The following is a 20668-nucleotide window of genomic DNA, read 5'->3' on the forward strand; positions in this document are numbered from 1 at the left end:
TAATGCAGGGGGAACTGGGTCCCAAGTGTTGGCCACAGGGACCTATAGAAAGCATCAGGAAGTGCTCTTCTGCCTCTCTACTCTGAACCCCATTGGCCCCATGGGGTTGATTATACAGGGGAGAGATATATTTAATGTTGTGACATGGAAGTTTCTATGCATACTGAGCACCTGTGCCAGGAGAGCTGGGGGGCAAATGTTATACTTGTGAATTGACAGCTATGGGGATTAGGGTATCCACTGAACAGATACAGCCAGGGGTCGTGGAAACTCCCCTCCATCATGTGGCCATCTGGTCCTTCCCCTCAATAGTTTATACTGCCAATAAATGGGCAGCTTAGTGCAGACTGCAGTGGTGACTGAGGGTGACATTTGTCCTCTAGAACTCCATAGAAGCCATTGACTTTGCCCCAAAGAGCTGACAATCTATAGTGCCTAGCTCAATGTGGCCCTGGTGCTAAGTCTTTAGGTGCTACAATAATGCAAGCAAATATAAATCAGAGGCACTAGATTGTGCCAGGGATTGAATTGGCCCCCAGAACCTGCCCCCTCACCAATATGTAGGGTGGAGTAGCGTTTTTTTTAATTGAGCTGGGGATTGAAGAGGGTTACTTCTGCTCTTCTAGCCCCCCTTTTTTCTTGGAAACCCTTATGAGCCCTGCATCTTTTGTACATACAGATCTCTTTTGTGACGTGCTAGATTCTTTTGAGGTCCTGGACTGCTTTCCCTCCCCCCACCCCAAAGCATGCAAAGACTGTGTTTTAATAAAAGATATTTTTATTATGGAATTATTAAACTCTTTTGGACAAATGCAGACCTGGGCAAGGTGCTGCAACTCCAGTTGAAGTCAGTGGAGTTGCACTTGCTCCCATCAGCTCTGAATTCTGCTCTTTGTGGTCCTGAAGAAAAATCTCTGGGGGGGTGGAATAATTTTTTTCCTCTTCCCCTCGCTTGCACACATGCACTGCAGACATAGCCAGCGAGGTATCCATTCTCTTTGCTTGCAAGGAAATGAAAAGGCGTATTGTAAGTCCAAGACTAGTCTGGTTGTCAGCCAAGAATTAGTTCTCAAAAGGAGAGGAGTGGGGAAGAGAGAAGAGTTCTGGTGGGCAGAGGGGTGAAAGTACATTTAGAGATAATTTTTGCCTAGGTTCAGTGCAGATGGGTAGAGCTGTAAAGGGGTGTCCTGGTTCTTAAACATGCAGGTGTCGGGAGGGAGTAAGGAAGAGAGCTTGTGTTCTTACACATGAGCATGTGTCTGGGGGAGTGGGGTCAAAAATTTAGAATATTTGCTTAATCTCTTGGAACAGCTTTTTCTCTTCTGTTTTCTGTTTGTATTTAACAGACTGCTTTACAGGGGACACATGTGGTAATTAACACATGCAGCTGTAGGGCTTCAGCCATATGTCTGAATTTCAAATGGCCATTGATCCAGGAAACTTACTGCCACCCCCACCCCCACTTCTAGGCCCTATGCCATGAAGATGTGAGGAGATTGTACACAGACTTTCCCTCCGAGACACCAGGGCTGGAGGGAAGGGCTGTGTGTGTGTGTGTGTGTGTGTGTGTGTGTTGTGGGGGGGATAAACCCTTTTTATATTTTGAGAAATTGGTAAAGAATTTGAAAAATACGAATTATGGGCCTAGTCCTTACTGACAGGCAAAGCTCCCATGGAGCTCCCTGCAAAAGCAGGCCCACTAGCTTTCTTTTTTCTGACTTCACTGAAGCAATTTAAAAGCAATATTGTATCGGGAGACCTCCTTCAAAAGCAGATGGTGCCTGCTTTTTAAACACATGCTCCTTCCTTACACACCTACAGGTATTAGGTCTTCTGCACCTTCTGGTGGTGTCAGATTCCTGAGCAGCCATTGATGTGATGGGCTTCTGTGGAAGGGGGAGACAAGAAAAATACTTTTTTCTACGAAAGCTGGGGACCACACAAGAAAGCATTTTGGGCAATGTAGATTTAGTTTTAGTTTGATACAGAACTTAATCCAGAAGTGTGGTGGTTGCTGTGGCCTATGCTATGCCCATAAGGTGGCTGTTGAGGATGCACAAAGCTCTGCAGCAAGCTGTGTGGTGGGAAGTGGAAAGGAAAGGTTGCAAAGAGCCTGGATGCTAAAAATTGGAGCGTCACAAGTAAGGTCTGTGCAGGTTTTGTTTTTGTTTTTCACCCTATATAAAAGTTCCACTAGTCCACCTGCAGCAAAACCAGAGTTGGGGTTGTCATTCTAAATTCATCTATTTTGGTTTGAAGAGAGACCTGCAATTCTCAGTCTTATTATCATACTAGCAATACTTACGGGATCAGATAAAATGTTCTCTCCAACCATGTGGGAAACTATTAAAAAGTGAGTCTCTCTCCTCTTTTTTTCCCCCCCACGCCCAGTCTATTTTTAGAACTTGTCATTGCACTGTGTACTGAGAGAGAACACTGGCTTGTGCCAATTTCTAGACCTCATCACTCACTTCAGTTTAAATAATGCTAGCACACTGGAGGTGTTCCTGTTCTGGGAAGAATGACAAACCTAATAAAAAGTGTATTCTGTGATTCCTGTTGCTAGCAAGTGTATGACTTACCTGGCACTGACACCATCACTGTTCTACCTGTGCTGCTTCTCTTCCCCCCCGCCCCCTATCACCCTCCAAAAATCTAGAGTTTAAAAAGGTTTTCTGGAGCAGAACTCCGCCCCTCCCCCCTTTATTTGGGGGCCAGATGAGCACTTATTTTCTAGTGGAAAGTGGCCTATATTCCCCTTTGTCAGTGGGCCAAAATCTGCACTGACCTGCACTCGGTGCAGCCCTTTTAAATAAATGCAGGATGTGATCCATTTGTTTTGCACATGATTTATTTTATTATCTTTCTGCTGGTTTTTTTCACTTCTACTCTCCCTTTTAAAAATCTTTCCCTCTGTTTTATTGGTTCCTTCTTCACTCGTCTTAATCTTCTCTAATGAAATTTGGTCCTGGGAAAAGGTGCTGGATTGACAGTGACTGGAGAGAAGCACATATGGCAGCGATGAAGGCTTTTACCAGACCCTGCTGTCAGTGTGCTTCAAACCTGATATGGAGAGGGGGAGTTGTCTCGATGGTCCAGTCAATCCTTGGCTTTTGAGATTTGCCAATTGTGCTATGGGCAGCTATCCGCTAGAAACTGGGTTGAGATCCATGACTTAGGCCAACAAACAAACATCAGATGGTAATGAATTTTGATCACTGCTAACTTAGGCTGCAGTAAACCCATTGTCTTTTTATCTTTACCCAATCCCCTAAACCATCCAGTCTCCTCCATCCTTTTAAATATTGTTCACATCCTCCTTAAATCCCCCTGTGACTGGAGGATTGTCCTTACAGAGGGCTGAGGAACTTAGTAGTTCTCCAGCATTTTCATGTGGTGGAGCACTTCTCACGTCAGAGATCCCCTCTTAACTCCTATGCTGGACCTTACTTGTGGCAACTATAGTGTTTAGTTATGAGAAATTAATACTAAGACAATATTAAGGAGATAAAATGAAAATAAATTCACTCAAATGGGGTGGGAGGGTGTTGCAAGGTGGTAACATTCCTTCTTCATACTGTGTGACTATTTCCTCCTATGGCATGTAGAAATCTATACTGGTATTTAGACCCAGTGCACACTACAGTTAGGTCAATGTAAGGCAGCGTACATCAACCTAACTGTGTCTACACTAAAATGTAGCTCCCACTGATGTAAGTCACCCACTACACCAACTTAATAACTCCATCTCTGCGAGAGGCATAGCACTTAAGTCAATGTAGTTAGGCTGATGCAGTGTCTGTAGAGACTTTGTTGCTTACGTTGACTGTCGCTGCCTTTCAGAAACCATCCTACAGTGCCCCATGCTGGCAATTAAATTGGTGCATGCGCTCCTGGTGAGGACGTGCACCGCCAACACAAGGAGTGTAGTGTGGATATGTAAAACCCAATTCAATTACAGTGGAGGCTTTTTGTGTACATAATTTAGGCTGACTTAACTTTGTAGTGTAGACTTGCCCTTAATCGCCTCTTGTTGCCTTCAGGTCACATGGCTCGGACCTTTCCAGGTCACTTTGCTGTCTGGTTCAGACCTCCTATATCTATTTGCTATCCCTCCAATTTGTTATGCTTCCCAAATGTAATCATAGTAGAGGTTACACAAGAGAAACACCTAGTAAATATGTGAAGCACCCATGCAGGTGCAAAGTCTGCAAAGAAGACTTATGGGTTTTGTTAGTTTTGCTGGCTGAAATCACTTCTGGAAGCTGCAAAACCTGAACTAGGCTACAATGAGCAGGTATCTGTTCAAAAACTTACCGTGTGCTGGAAGCAAATCTGCAGAGCCCCTGGAACTGCTACGCATTCTTTGTCCCACTTCACTTTACGGGATTTAGACTTGCCTGAGTGAACCTATGGTAAAGGGCCACATCACCGTCAAGAATGAACTTGCAACTTGTGTGCAAGATTCTAGCTGTAATGTTGTAATGTTATGTTTTAAATGATCTGCTATAGCTATGGCTGGACAATATGCTGTAGACCTAATAGTTAAGCTCAGTTATGTGGGACCCACTTACATCTGTGACGGCAAGTCTTCCTGGACTATAGTCCAAAGTCTGACAACTTACACCCTCCACAGCCCCCTGCTTTCAGTAGGGTTGACTAGGGTATAAATAAGAGTAGGGTTTGGCCCTTGTATAGGGAAATATTCTTGACTTCTGAAAGTTAGAAGAGTGCCTTTTTTTATATGATCCTCCCTCTCTCCTTCTCCTGTTGCCTAATCCAATAGTGAGCAACTGAGGGAACAGAAAGAGGAGACCAGGAAATTTGTTGGGGGAAATTCCTAGCTTTACAGTGACAGGGTGGTCTTTGTGACCACTTTGCCTGTAGGGGAGAGGATGGCAGGTGTTAATATGGAGAAGTGGCTTAGCTGAAAGCTAGAATTTAAGAATATCCACTAGCTTACATCTCGGTAAAATCCATTTGGAGCCTTCCTGTATCTTGAGTGACAGATAATGAGCACATTCTTTTAAGGTTCTTCTGATCATCATAAACTATGCTGAGGGGGAGCAGAAGGATTTTGACTCGGTGTAATGGTGTTAATAAATCAAAAGACAATTAAGATGGCTATCCCTCATTTCATGGCAGAAGCACAGACAAATGAGGTTAGCCCTGACTTAAAGAATCAGGGTTTATGGTATCATAGCCATGGCTAGGTCCTCTGACATCATATGATTTTGTGTAGCTGCAGAAGTGAGACTGCTGCATGAGAGAGTTGTATACAGTACATTGACGACAATGTACAGAGGACAATTCCTTTGTGCTGTGAGAATGATTTTAGGCTGTCTACTCTAGCACTTTTGTCAGTATAACTTTTATGTCGATTAGGGGTCTGGAAAAAACAAAAACAAATCCACACCCCAGAGCAACGTAAGTTACACTGACAGAAGCGTAGGTATGAAAAGTGCTAAGTTGGCAGGAGATGCTCTCCCGCTGATGTAGCTATCACCACTCATTTGGAAGTGGTTTCATTATGTCGATGGGAGAGCTCTCTCCCATCAGCATAGAGCAGCTACATGAGCAATCTTACAGCAGCACAGCTGCTTCAGTAGCACAGACGTGGCTTTGGTCTCTATTTGAATGAAAATAAGGAATTTTGTGCAACTTTCTGTGTAAACTAGAGACTGCAGCCTTAATTGTGAGCCCTTTTGTTTTTCAGGGAGCATGATTCAAACTTGGTCTTGTGGTTTTATTTCCCTGTCACTTCTAAAACTCTGAAGAGGCCTATTTTTGCAGTTCTGGTGTGAATATGGCTATGAAGGCCCAAGATAGTGGAAATATCAAGAGATAAGCAGCAATCTAGTGACTGATCTTTTCCATTTACGGCTTAAATCTCATGAAAACATCAGGAGATTTCAGCCGTGTTGAATCTGAACTCTGTGCAGAACCCTTCCCTTGATTTGACCTCGTATGCAAATCCCTAACTAAACTAAATCCAAACCTGATCTTCTCCTATGCAGATCTCTGGTATAAAAGAGATGGGGTGGGAGATGGGCAAATACATTGGTTCTAATTATATTCAATCTGAACTTTTTCCCAAGATGTCAAATGACCTCTTACAAAGTTCAAAACAGATAATGTTTTATATCTCATCTCCAAGTTCTTCATTACTTCTCATTCTGGCTGCAAGAGGTTGATATTTCTTATCCAAAACTCAAGGCTGCAAAACAGGGTAAACTGGAGTAAGTGTGCATACTTGAGTGTTTTTCTGACTGACCCTCAGACCCTTTTGAATTTTGCTCATTGCTAGTATAAAGCCCCCCTCCCTGTTTTTCCCACACTAAAACAAAATTCCAGAAGAGTTGTTACCGAAACTGCACAATACAATGGTTAGTTTGATTGTATTACCTTTCATGCAACAGTATTGGGAAGGCTTTTCTGCTGACTTTGCACAACTCATGCAAGTGTAAACCAGATATTTACGTGGTAATTACCACAGAGATAGGTTTGACCTACAGAGTTCAAATCTGGATCTAAACTTTCCCACAGCTGGGGGAGGTTTGCACCTGGTTTTGGTTTGACCTATTATAGTGCCAGCTCTGAATTTCAGATCCAGAGGATTTGGAGTCTGAATGCACCCCAAAGTTTGAGCTATTCAGATTCAGGGTTTTTGTCTGAACCCGCCTCTAGTGAAAATGTATAATCAATATCTAAAATCGTATCAAATTTAGGAGAAGTTACCTACAAAACCAACTTTTACTGGATAATAGCTTGATAGGCCTTTATTTTTCAAAAGAGGGCTGTTGTAATTGATGGCTACAAAGAGGCTGGGAGGGATATAGATAGGTTTGTTTTGGCTAATTACTGTTGGAGTTTGAGAACTTGGCCAGTAAATAAGGACTTTGGATTTTAGAGAGATACCATCGGAATGTCAGGATTCAAGGCTTTTAAAAAAAAAAAAAAAAGTCACTGAATCCCAGAGACCAGAGTGTTGCCATTAATACAGAGACTGCTGCTTTGGGTCCTTTTGACACATTGCTTTTGAAGGACCAGGACCAGGAAGAGAGAGCTCTTTGTTTGCAGTCAGAATAAACTCATTGTACACCCAGACAATTAACTCTTCAATTGACTTGCCAGCCTCTTTAAAGCACTCCAGTCCCTCTCTGTCTGTCTCAAGTTCTATTCAGACACATAAGCACACCAATGTTTTTTGTTTTATTATTCTGAAAGTCCTTCACAAGAATAGTCCGAGCGGATCAACATTGTCCTCCAAGCAGCATTTATCTCCGGCAGTGAATGTGTCAATCAGGAATCAAAAAGCCAAACAGAAGAGGCTTTGAATTGTGTCATCAGGGGTCGAAGCAACTTCCAATGGACTGTGCGTGGGACAGGCTTTCTCTCAGGGCAAAGAATTGTGCTGTCACAAATGCGCTGACTGTACTGGACCACAAAGCCCTCAGGATCTGAGGGTTTGTTTTTTTTGTTTTTTTGGTTTTTTTTTTTTTTTTCCTTCACATTGGCACACCTGCAAGGAGATGTGAAAAGGGGAGGGAGCATGAAAGGGAAGAGCAAATGCCTTCCGGAAGGCCCAGTGGATGCTACCCTTTCTACTTCAGTTGATTCTCGGAAAATTATCATTGCAGTAAATGCCATGAGCATTTGTACAACATACGGTATGGTTAATTTAGGAAGCACACATATGTGTTATTGCTGGAGTGCACAGCAGCCCCTATAGCGGAAGCTCCCTAAGCATTTCTGTTCTAAAGAGCCTTTTCATGTTAGCCCAAAAGGCAAAAGTTTTATAAAGTTAAAATTTTCCAGATCTTGTCTCTGTGCAAAGGTGTGGTGGTGGTTATTACTAAGCGTAAGGGGTGAAAACATTTCTGAGAATGAAGACAGCGGAGGGGAAAATATACTCGTGTGTGTTTGTGGTTTTTAAGCTGTTTTCCTTAATAGCTGTAGAAGCTCAGTGGCTCCTGGTGGGGAGAGGTGTAGAAAGCTGGTAGGGAGATCAGGCTGGACATGTGCTTTGAAGTTTCAGTTGCCTGATGGAAAAACTGTCTTGATCTGGCCAAGTTATAAGGGTTTAAAAATGTATACTTTCTGCATGAGCACTAATTTTTCACAATTTTTTTTTTTTTTTTTTTTTTTTGCAACGTGCATCTGTGTATAACAGTTGCATGGAATTTTAGATCCTATTAAGAACTTGTAAAAACCTGTTTCCTCCAGTGTGGAGATGCATATTGAATGAGGCAAAGCTCTCTTGTGTGATCTTGAAATATGCATCTTGTGCATAAAGCAATGTTCTGATGCTATCCGGCAATTTTTTTTACCGTATGGAACACTTTCTATAATTTAGAATTTTTAATAAAAGTCCAGAAGCTCAGTCAAACTGTACTTAAAAGAAAAAACATAAGGTTGCAAAATCAATTTATTAAAAATTCAGGAAATAACAAAACTAATATTCTTCTGTATTAAGTTAACTCACAGAGCAATCTGTTATGTCATCCATGCCATGGAAAAAGTTTGAGAATCCCTGCTTTATGGTAATACGTGCACCAAAAAGGGAAGAGCTAAGGATGCATGGATAATATTAACTTCATCATTTAGTGGTTCACTTTGCAATTTTAGTGTTCTTTCAACAAAGATGTTTATATGGACTTACCTAGATTTTAAAAAACTGTTTGCTAGACAGTTGTAGAACAGTGAGCGGCTGAAATGAGGCCCTGCTTACTTAGTTTGCAAAGTGATGTTGAACAGTGAATGAGAATTCAATATACATGTGAACAGAGATCATATTGAAGGTGTTGAGTCTGGCCTCATTCTGCTCACCCTCATGGATCATATCCCCAGGCTCACCTAATAGTACACATGCAGTTCTATTCCAGCCTCTGATGTCCACCCATTGTGGAACATAGCAGGGCAAATACTTTCTTTTGGAAGCAAGTAGTATCTTCCTTGGGCACAGCTACCCAGTTAGTTTGCATCTCTGAATGCCAGCAGGTTGAATGACGTATACAAGCCCTTGGGCTCTCAGTAGTTCAAGCTGTCTATTTCACACTGTTATACACGGAGCCTGGATAGGTGCATGCTTTAAAAATCCATTCTTTGTTTACCCTTTAAAAAGGGCAGAAATGAGCAGTATTAATCTGCCAGGGATTCCAAAGGAGAGGTTCTTCATTGGATTAGACATAACATGAGAACAGCCATACTGTGCCAGATCAATGGACCATCTAAACCTAGTATCCTGTCTTCCAACTGTGGCCAATGCCAGGTGCTTCAGAGGGAATGAACAGAACAGGTAATCAAGTGTTGCCCATTCCCAGCATCTGGCAAACAGAGGCTAGGGACACTTCAGAGCATGGTTTTGCATCCCTGCCTATCCTAGCCAATGGCCATTGATGGACCTATCCTCTAGGAACTTACCTAGTTCTGTTTTTAACCCTGTTATAGTCTTGGCCTTCACAACATCCTCTGTCAAAGAGTTCCACAGATTGACTGTGTGTTGTGTGAAGAAATACTTCCTTTTGTTTGTTATAAACCTGCTGCCTGTTAATTTCATTTGGTGACCCCTAATTCCTGTGGTGTTTACTTTCTCCACACCAGTCATGATTAAGGCTGCAAGTTTGTCACTGAGGTCACAGAAGTCACAGATTCCGTGATTTTCCGGGTCCTCCATGACTTCTGCAGCAGCCAGTGCGACTGGCCCAGGGGCCACCTGAGCCACTCAGGCAGCCCCTGGGCCAGCCACACTGGCCACTGTTGGGGCTGTCTCGGGCCACTGGCCCCCCTCTTCCCCCCCCCCCCCCCAGCAACAGGAGGAGTTTGGGTATGGGCGGCGGCCCAGGGCTCTGGGTTGGGGAGCGGGAGGGGGTGAGGACTCTGGGCAACGCTTACCTCAGGGGGGCTCCCCGGAAGTGGCGACGTGTCCCTCCCTCAGCTCCTAGCTTTGCGTGCTGCTTCTGCCTGCAGTCATAGCCCTCACAGCTTCCATTGACCATGATTCCCAGCCAATGGAAGCTGTAGAGCTGGCACTTGGAGTGGGGGCAGCACACGGAGCTAGGAGTTGAAGGACATGTTGCCGCTTCCGGGGACTCACGAGGACTTGGGTAGGGAGCCTGCCAGCCCTGCCAACCCCCACATCCACCAGTACCAGCAAGGGTCCTGGGCTGTGCACCACTCCCCCCAGCACCTGCGGTGCTCCCCGGGCTACCCCCCAAGATTTAGTCAGGGATACATAGTACAAGTCATGGACAGGTCACAGGTCATGAATTTTTATTTACTGCCCATGAACTTTCTGAGACTTTTACTAAAAATACCCATGACTAAAATGTAGCCTTAATTATGATTTTGTAGGCCTCTACCGTATCCCGCCTTAACTGTCTCTTTTCCAAGATGAAAAGTCCATCTTTCTAATCTATCCTCATATGGAAGCTGTTCTGAATCCCGAATTTTTGTTGCCCTTTTCTATACCTTTTCCAATTCCAGTTATCTTTCTTGAGGTGGGCAACCAGATCTGCAGCCAGTATTCAAAATGTGGCATACCATGAGTTTTTATAAAGGCAATATGATATTTTCTGTATTATCTATCCCTTTAATAACGATTCCCAACATTCTGTTAGCTTTTTTGACTGCTGCTGCACATTGAGTGGATGTTTTCAGAGAACTATCCACAATGACTCCAAGATCTCTTTCTTGAGTGGTAACAGCTTATTTAGACCCTATCAATGTATAGTTGGGATTTGTTTTCCGATGTGCATTACTTTGCATTTATCAACATTGAATTCAATCTGCCATTTTGTAGCCCAGTCACCCAGTTTTGTGAGATCCCTTTGTAACTCTTCAGAGTTTGCTTTGACTATCTTGAAGAGTTCTGTATCATCTGCAAATTTTGCCACCTCACTGTTTACCCCTTTTGCTAGATCTTTTATGAATATGTTAAACAGTACAAGTCTCAGTACTGACCCCTGGAGGACACCACTATTAACCTCTCTCCATTCTGAAAACTGACCATTTATTTCTGCCCTTTGTTTCCTGTCGTTTAACCACTTACTGATCCAGGAGAGGACCTTCCCGCTTATCCCATGACCGCTTACTTTTCTTAAGAGCCTTTAGTCAGGGACCTTGTCAAAAGCCTTCTGAAAATTTAAGTATATTATGTCCACTGGATCACGCTTGTCAACATGATTGTGTTAGTCTGTATTCGCAAAAAGAAAAGGAGTACTTGTGGCACCTTAGAGACTAACAAATTTATTAGAGCATAAGCTTTCGTGAGCTACAGCTCACTTCATCGGATGCATTTGGTGGAAAAAACAGAGGGAAGATTGATATACACACACAGAGAACATGAAACAATGGGTTTATCATACACAATGTAAGGAGAGTGATCACTTAAGATAAGCCATCACCAGCAGCAGGGGGGGGAAAAGGAGGAAAACCTTTCATGGTGACAAGCAAGGTAGGCTATTTCCAGCAGTTAACAAGAATATCTGAGGAACAATGGGGGGGTGGGGTGGGGAGGGGAGAAATAATATGGGGAAATAGTTTTACTTTGTGTAATGACTCATCCATTCCCAGTCTCTCTATTCAAGCCTAAGTTAATTGTATCCAGTTTGCAAATTAATTCCAATTCAGCAGTCTCTCGTTGGAGTCTGTTTTTGAAGCTTTTTTGCTGAAGGATAGCCACTCTTAGGTCTGTAATCGAGTGACCAGAGAGATTGAAGTGTTCTCCAACTGGTTTTTGAATGTTATAATTCTTGACGTCTGATTTGTGTCCATTCATTCTTTTACGTAGAGACTGTCCAGTTTGGCCAATATACATGGCAGAGGGGCATTGCTGGCACATGATGGTATATATCACATTGGTAGATGCGCAGGTGAACAAGCCTCTGATAGTGTGGCTGATGTGATTAGGCCCTATGATGGTGTCCCCTGAATAGATATGTGGACAGAGTTGGCAACGGGCTTTGTTGGAAGGATAGGTTCCTGGGTTGATGGTTCTGTTTTGTGGTGTGTGGTTGCTGGTGAGTATTTGCTTCAGATTGGGGGGCTGTCTGTAAGCAAGGACTGGCCTGTCTCCCAAGATCTGTGAGAGTGATGGGTCGTCCTTCAGGATAGGTTGTAGATCCTTGATGATGCGTTGGAGAGGTTTTAGTTGGGGGCTGAAGGTGATGGCTAGTGGCGTTGTGTTATTTTCTTTGTTGGGCCTGTCCTGTAGTAGGTGACTTCTGGGTACTCTTCTGGCTCTGTCAATCTGTTTCTTCACTTCAGCAGGTGGGTATTGTAGTTGTAGGAATGCATGATAGAGATCTTGTAGGTGTTTGTCTCTGTCTGAGGGGTTGGAGCAAATGCGGTTATATCGTAGAGCTTGGCTGTAGACAATGGATCGTGTGGTATGATCTGGATGAAAGCTAGAGGCATGTAGGTAGGAATAGCGGTCAGTAGGTTTCCGATATAGGGTGGTGTTTATGTGCCCATCGCTTATTAGCACCGTAGTGTCCAGGAAGTGGATCTCTTGTGTGGACTGGTCCAGGCTGAGGTTGATGGTGGGATGGAAATTGTTGAAATCATGGTGGAATTCCTCAAGGGCTTCTTTTCCATGGGTCCAGATGATGAAGATGTCATCAATGTAGCACAAGTAGAGTAGGGGCATTAGGAGACGAGAGCTGAGGAAGTGTTGTTCTAAGTCAGCCATAAAAATGTTGGCATACTGTGGGGCCATGCGGGTACCCATCGCAGTGCCGCTGACTTGAAGGTATACATTGTCCCCAAATGTGAAACATGCTTGTTGACCACCTCAAAGAATTCTAATAGATTGAGCCATGATTTCCCTTTACAAAAGCCATGTTGACTCTTCCCCAACAAATCATGTTCATCTATATGTCTGATAATTCCATTCATTACTATAGTTCCAACCAGTTTGCCCAGTACTGAAGTCAGGCTTATTGGCCTGTAATTGCCGGGGTCACCTCTGGAGCCTCTTTTAAAAATTGGCGTCACATTAGCTATTCTCCAGTCACTTGGTACAGAAGTTGATTTAAATGATAGGTTGCATACCACAGTTAGTAATTCTGCAATTTCACATTTGAGTTCCTTTAGAACTCTTGGGTGAATACCATCTGGTCTTGGTGACTTATTATTTTTTGTTTAATTTTGTTCCAAACCCTCCTCTAATGAGACCTCAGTGTGGGACAGTTCCTCAGATTTGTCACCTAAAAAGAATGGCTCAAGCAGGGGAATTACTGGAGGTTGCCTTCGACAGAGTTCCGATTTTAGTGCTGCTTTATGGCAATGGAAATAGAGATTTTTTTTTTTTTTTTTCAGATCACACTGCAGAAATGGCAGGTTCATTTGTTTCTCTTGTCTGCATGCACCACAAATGCATACATCTCACTTTGGCGCAAAGGACATCTCTACTAGGCAGGCAATGCAGTGGTAGACCAGCTTTAGCCCTTCTCTCCTCCTTCCCCAACTTCTCCCCATATGGTCTATGCCTTTGGCAAGATTGTTGATTAATCTCAACAGCCAATAAGTGTGCATCTTTCCTTGATAATTGCAACTCATTTTACTTCTGACATAAACATATAGGTCGCAAGCAGTTAGTCTGTGTCTTGGAGAATAAAGATTGCTTTGTTAGAGCAAAATTATTTTGCCTGCATTGTAGAAAAGGCCTCTTATTTGAAGTGTGGCTCTCCCCTGCATATTCAGTGAGAGTTCTGTATGTGGATGCATGCAGAATGCTCCGTAGGGAGGTTACAGGGGAAATTCTCCCTTACTGTCAGTCATCTGGGTACTTAGCGACGCTATTGCCACACTAAAATGAAGGAATAATCCTCTTCTGTCCTCAGGAGAGGCCCGTGATAGTGGAAGCTAGGTGGCTTTCTGGCTTATAGCCAGTGTCCTCCTGAGACAATGGCATGGGGAAAGAAGTGTTTGCAGCTGTCACCGTCGTACCTTCCAAGGTTAGATTTTCCAGCTCTGCTTGCAGACATTTATTTTTCTCTCCCTCTTCCCAACAGGTGATGCAAGTGTACAATAGAGGAAGGGGGACTTGTGATGAAGACGCATGGTTTCAGGATTGCACACCACACTGTCTTCTCTGCCCTATTAGACATATCAGTTTCTTCTTTGAGTGCTTGCTCATGTTGATTCCATTCTAGGTGTGTGCACGCCCACGTGCACAGTCGTAGATTTTTTCCCTTAGCAGTATCCATAGGATCGGTTGTGGTGTCCTCTGGAGTGCCACACTCACATGTCGGTATATCAGGTGCCACCAGCCCTGTGCCCTCTCAGTTCCTTCTTACTGCCCATCGTAGTTGGTCAAAGCACCTCTGTCCTTGGCCTTGCAAATGATCAGCGGTTTCCTTCTTTGCTTTGTGTATTAGAGCTGTAAATAGTTTTGTTTACTGTAGTTAGTTAATTAGTAAGTAGCTGTTAAGCACTGTAGTTAGTGTCCCAGTGGGGACTCTTTTGGGTTTTAAGCCCTGCGCTGACTGTAATAGGCCTATGCCTGTTAATGACCCGCTTGGCAGGTATCTGCAGTGCTTGGGGAAATCTCATGTAAAAGAAGTGTCTCATTGTAAGAACTTTCATCCCAGGAGACACACAGAGCACAACATCCGTTTGAGTGCCCTACTCATGGAGGCTGCTCTTCGCCTGGCCTTGAAGCTGTCCCAGCTGGACTCGACTCCCAGTACTTTGGCCTCGTTGCACAGTGCACCCTCAGCACCAGGCTCTACCCAGCACCGTTTCTCTTCACTGGTGCCCAAGAAGAAGTTGAAAAAGTAGGACCCGGCACTGAGAAAGAAGGATCAAGGGGCATCGGGTAAAGGACCCTCTTTGGGCTGCTCGCCCACCCCAGAGCCACATGGGGATACATCCCCTAGGGGACCTCCTGCTCCCCCCCTCCCAAGGGATCCACCATCAACTCCAGGAAGCGGAAGGGGACCCATATTCATGGCGGAGTCAATGCCTTCCCAGAGAGCAAAGGGCTCTCCCAGCACAGCTGACACCATGTGCTGCGATGGAATCGGTGAAGGCTCCCTATGAGGGCAAGCCAGCCATGAAAGCCTCCCACAAGGTGAGTAAACACTGCTGGTCTCTGGAGCTGAGGCAGAGCTGTTTGTTGCTGCACCCCGGTCTCTGCATCAGCCCAGGTCACCAGTTCGCTGCTTCAGATCGCTGACACCGTGCTCCCAGTCTCCATCCTCTCATTGAGACTCACCCAGAGGGAGGCGCCAGTCACCGTATGGTCGGCATCAGTCATCCTCCCGCCAACCCCATCCATGACGTCAATCGCAGTCACCTACACCACAGGAACATTCCCCAACATGGTGCTGCTCCCCCTATTCCTGGCACAGATCCCCATCTTCAAGGCACTGTTCACGGTTAGTCCCCAGGCGTAGGCATCAACAGCCCCTCCGTGGCCATCAAAGGATTCTTCCAGTATGGAGAGGGAATTCAGCCCCTCGCTGAGACAGCACCATGGCAACTGGGCTCTTGAGGCTGCGTCCACCTCCGTGATGCCGTCCTGGCAGCAGGGCCAGCGGCCAGCCCAATGGCCCTATTGGAATGCCTGGGGCATGCCAGTTATACTGATGCCCCCTTCGCACCAATTGTCGGTCGCCACTTCAGACAAGCATTTGGCAGCACTGGGCTTGATGCGCAAAGCGCAGTCAGATGCCAGGGTGGAAAGGCAGGTGCCCACTCAGAGACCTACCCTCTTCCCCACAGCGGATGATGCCCCGGGCCTTCCCCCAGTGGTCCAGTCATCCTCATCCTTTCCAGATGAGGCTGTGGCGGGGCCCTCTCCTGCTCACCCACCGGACGATTTTAAGGAGCGCCAAGCCCTGCTCCAAAGGGTGGCTACTAACTTAGGCCTAGAGGTGGAGGAGATGGCGGAGCAATCAGACACCTTGTTTAATGTGCTTTCCTCATCAACCGCTGCCTGTGTCACGGTGCAAGAAGGGGTCCTAAAGATTGCCAAAGCTCTCTGGCAAACCCCGTCCTCAATCCCACCCACCTCCAAGAGCTGAAAACAAGTATTTTGTCTGAGCCCAGGGGTTTGAATACTTGTACACCCACCCACCCCCAGGTTCATTGGTGGTTTCTGCGGCCAATGAGGGAGACAAGCAAGGGTAATTTAGTTCCATCCCCAACAAGGAGGCAGCCAAGAGACTGACCTTTTTGGAAGGCAAATTTATTCTATGGCCAGTTTTCAGTTCAGGGTCGTGAACCACCAGGCTCTTTTGGGGAGATATCACTTCAATTGACAGGACTCCCATTCCATAAATTCAAGGATTCCATGCCCCAGGACGTGGCCCAAGAATTTGGGGCCCTTGTTGAGGAGGGTGCTACAGCGGCTCGGTGTTCCCTCCAAATGGCATGGAACATAGCCGGTTCGGTGGCCACGGTGGTTGCCTCAGCAGTGGTCATGAGACGCAGTTCCTAGCTTCAGACCGCAGGCCTGTCTCCTGTTTGATGGGATTGGGCTCTTTGCAGAGCAGAGGCTAGATGCGAGGCTGCATGGACTAAAGGATACTCGGGCCACCCTCCGCTCGCTGGTTGCATATGCCTTAGTCGGCGAGGAAACACCCCTGCTGCCAAGGCCTTGTCAGTCTCGATGGGGGTCTGCAAGGAGCAGGGATAGGAACACGAGTTTTAATCATCACTGCCCTTTCTCTTCCCATTCACCTGCGCAACCTGGCATGGCAAAACATCACAGGGGCCAGAAGCGTTCGTTTTGAGGGTGCACTTGAGAGCAACGTCCTAGTCAACTCCCCGGATCCGCCGCCTCCTTTCCTCAGTTGTTTTCATCCCTACTGTTTGGCCTGGTCATGGGTTACCTCGGACTGCTAGAAATCGTGGCTCCATGGGTATTTACAAAATGTGTGCCCCTGATAGCCGCTTACCTGAGGCATCAAAGAGTCCAGGTCTATCCTTAACTCGACAATTGGCTCATCAACGGCAGGTCATGGGATCAAGTGCTGAGCAGTTTCAATCTGGTGCGTTCCACCTGTTGTGACCTGGGACTGTTAGAAATCGACCCTCATACCAGTGAAACAAATAGAGCTTATAGGGATGGTCCTCGAGTCCATGCGGACCAGAACTTTCTTTCCGGAGGCTCGTTTTCGAGCCATGTTGGATGTGATCTCCCATGTACCTGCTCAGCACCACCCACACTTGCCTAAGGTTGTTAGGCCACATGGTAGCCTGTACTTGCATGGTAGCCTGTACCATCATGCCCAGCTCCATCTCCAGCCGCTGCAGGCATGGCTGACATTGGTTATATCCCCCAACAAGCACGACCTAGACCTGGTGGCCAAGGTGCTGGACCACATCCAGTTGTCACTGGCATGGTGGTTGGATCCTGGATGTATGTTGGAAGGAGTTTCCTTCGCAGCCCTGGCCCTGTGGCTGACCCTGGTTTCCAATGCCTCTGACCTGGGCTGGGGAGCCCACCTGGGCGAGCTCAGCACACAAGGTTGCTGTTTGTGGGTTGACCGCTCCTTCCACATAAATATCAGGGAGCTCGGAGCGGTTTGCTTGGCCTGTAAGGTTTTTTGGTCCCACTTGAAGGGTGAGGTGGTTCAAGTCCTGGCAGACAACACCATCACAATGTTTTATATAAACAAGCAAGACCGAGCCAGGTCGTCAGCCCTTTGCCAGGAAGCTCTCCAGCTCTGGGACTTCTGTGTGTGTAGAATGTCATTCATCTTATGGCAGCGCACCTCCCTGAAGCCAGGAACGTATTAACAGATCGCCTCATCAGAACCTTCTCATCTTGCCAAGTCAAGTGGTCAGCGTGATCTTCCAAAATCTTGGGGATCTCACCAAGTGGACTTGTTCACAACTCGTCAGAACAGGAAATGCCACACATTTTTCTCATTTTGGGGGATCAACAGGGGCTCCTTGTCAGATGCTTTCTTACTCCCGTGGTAGGGGGCTCTGACTGGATCGCCTATCCCAGAACCACAGCAGGCTCCTGTACCTGAATCTAGCAGTGCTGCACCTAACAGCTTGGTTGCTGTATGGTTGAATGCAAAAGAGCAGGAATGCTCGGCCCGTGTCCAGCAGGTCCTACTGGGAAGTAGAAAGCCCTGCACCAAAGCAACCTACCCGGCCAAATGGAAACTGTTCACGTGCTGGGCCTTGACCCAAGGGGTTAGGCCTGAGCAGGCCTTAATGCAATCGATCCTGAACTACCTTCTGTATCTCAAACTCCAGGGCTTGTCCCTTTCATTGATTAAGGTCCACTTGGCCCCCATATCAGCCTTTCACCCCACATTCCAGGGCAGATCTGTTTTTGCTCATGACATGACGATCTGGTTCTTGAAAGGTCTGGAGCAACTCTATCCCCATGTCCGAGACCCTGTCCCTCCATGGGACCTGAATCTAGTGCTCACACGGCTCATGAGAGCTCCCTTCAAGCCCTTGGCTTCCTGTTCCCTTCTTCTGCTCTCCTGGAAGGTGTCATTCCTGGTGGCGATAACGTCTGCACAAAGAATCTCTGAGATTAGGGCACTAATCTCGGAGACTCCTTATACGGTGTTTTTCGAGGACAAGGTCCAGCTGCCCTGTACCCAGCTTTCCTGCAATGTGGTTTTGCAATTTCACATGAGCCAGGACATATATTATTGCCAAAGCCTCATAAGTCTGAAGAGGAGTATAGATTGCATTCTGTGGACATCAGGAGAGCACTAGCCTTCTACATTGAAAGGACCAAGCCATTCCGTAAGTTGATGCAGCTGTTCATCATGGTGGCGGATACGATGAAAAATCGTCTGGTGTCCACCCAGAGAATTTTATCGTGGATGCATCCGGTTTTGCTATGATGAGGTAAAAGTGCCTCCCCTGGCAATCGTAACTGCCCATTCGACTAAGGCGCAAGCCGCCTCAGTGGCCTTCCGTGCCCATGTGTCAATTCTAGATATCTGCAGGGCTGCCACCTGGTTGTCTATTCACACGTTCATGTCTCACAACGCACTTACCTAGCAAGCCCGAGACAATGCTGGCTTCAGTAGAGCAGTGTTGCAAGTTGCATGACTGTGAACTTGGAGCCCACCTCTAGGGCTACTGCTTGAGTCACCTAGAATGGAATCGACATGAACAAGCACTTGAAGAAAAAATGGTTATCTACCTTTCGTAATCGTTGTTCTTTGAGATGTGTTGCTCATGTCCGTTCCATTACCTGTCCTCCTGCCCCTCTGTCAGAGTTGCCAGAAAGAAGGAACTGAGAGGACATAGAGCCGGCAGCGTCTGATTAAACCAATGCATGAGGGTGGCACTCCAGAAGGCAGCACAGCCAACCCTACGGATACTGCTAAGGCAAAAATCTCCATCCGCACACATGAGCACTCGCATGCCTAGAATGGAATGGGCATGAGCAACACATCTCAAAGAACAACAGTTACAAAAGGCAGATAACGGTTTTTGCTAGCAATCCAAAGAACACCACGAGAAATGAAATATATGATCCCATCATCCATGCTGGGTTGCTATGGATCTGAGGATAGGGCACAGATGCTCTCTCTTCACCCCAAGTTTTGGGAAACTGTAGCCAAGAGCGAAGTCCTCTTGATGATTCTGTAAGTGCACGTCAATTCTGATCTGGAAACATTGCCATCTAGTGGTGCTAGGGTACATGGTTCACTTTCTACTTCTGTCCCTCTGCCCATATTCTATATGGGGAGCTGCTACATTTGCACAGCTTTCTTAAAGCTATAGGATTTTTTAGTTCCTTGCTGGAGGCAATAGATTGTAATTAATAAAGATCAAACATTTTCTTGGCATTTTAAAGGGACTACATATCCTGCTTTTTTTCCTTATGATATTGTATTCCAGGAACTTCTGGGAAATCTGAAATACCCTGGTTTTTCATTTTATCAGAACCCTGTTTTTTTTAATAACTACAAAATGTTTGTTTATAACTTACTGCTATGCCAGAGTTTTACCTCAGTGTTTTACCAGGAACAAACAGCCCAGTGGAACGAGAGTTCAGTGTGATGAGCAATGGCTGGAGTGAAAAGAAAACTCAAAGGAGAGTAGACAATATCATAGCTGCTGTTCTGCTCCAAGTCAAAACATTGTGAGACATAAAACAAGTTTCAATAAAACTTGCTGGTAACAGTGAGTTATTGGAAAAAATCCTCTGGTCCGAGAAATAGACATGTAGCTGGCAGCAGCAACACCAGCGTGTACTTTGTAAAATAAAATGTACTACTTGTCTCGTGACTATTACATGATCCCTAAACAAACCAAAACAAAATACCATGAGTTTCTGGTTTTTTGATTTTTAAATAAGTTCACCTCTGTTGCTGTATTTTTTTTAAAAGTAAATGTGAGGAGGAATTGTGTTTCTTAAACAGGACAGGTACTGTGTTGTCTTGTGTTTGGAAAGTATAATTTTGGGTGCTACCATGATGGATTGAATACTTGCAATTCAGCCTTGGCAGTTAAATGGGGGAAAGTGTTGTGTGAGGTTTTATTTGTAATATCAAGATACTTAATTTTTAGGAAGATCTTTTTATTTAATTTATACTTCTATATTTTTTATAAAATAAAAACACATAGTTCATAGGCTTGGTTTTTTTAAGATTTGGTTGTTTTTTTTGTTTTTTTGTTTTTTTGTTTTTCATTTGGGCATTATCCTGAAAATCAAACCAAACTGATC

The 20668-nt window shown here is 45.3% G+C and overlaps 1 protein-coding gene and 1 long non-coding RNA gene across 7 annotated transcripts in view; one reads left to right on the top strand and one right to left on the bottom strand.

Moving 5' to 3' along the window:
• The window catches only part of SMOC1 (SPARC related modular calcium binding 1), a 197510-nt gene that overhangs the window by 116575 nt on the left and 60267 nt on the right, over positions 1-20668 (top strand). The window lies entirely within an intron of this gene.
• The window catches only part of LOC122460815, an 84345-nt gene that overhangs the window by 14367 nt on the left and 49310 nt on the right, over positions 1-20668 (bottom strand). Inside the window, exon 2 of the long non-coding RNA XR_006282331.1 lies at positions 4318-4410. This is a non-coding gene — a long non-coding RNA (uncharacterized LOC122460815). The remainder of the gene's footprint in view (positions 1-4317; positions 4411-20668) is intronic.

Source organism: Dermochelys coriacea, chromosome 6 (genome assembly GCF_009764565.3).
Source record: "Dermochelys coriacea isolate rDerCor1 chromosome 6, rDerCor1.pri.v4, whole genome shotgun sequence".
NCBI classification, from domain to species: Eukaryota; Metazoa; Chordata; order Testudines; family Dermochelyidae; genus Dermochelys; species Dermochelys coriacea.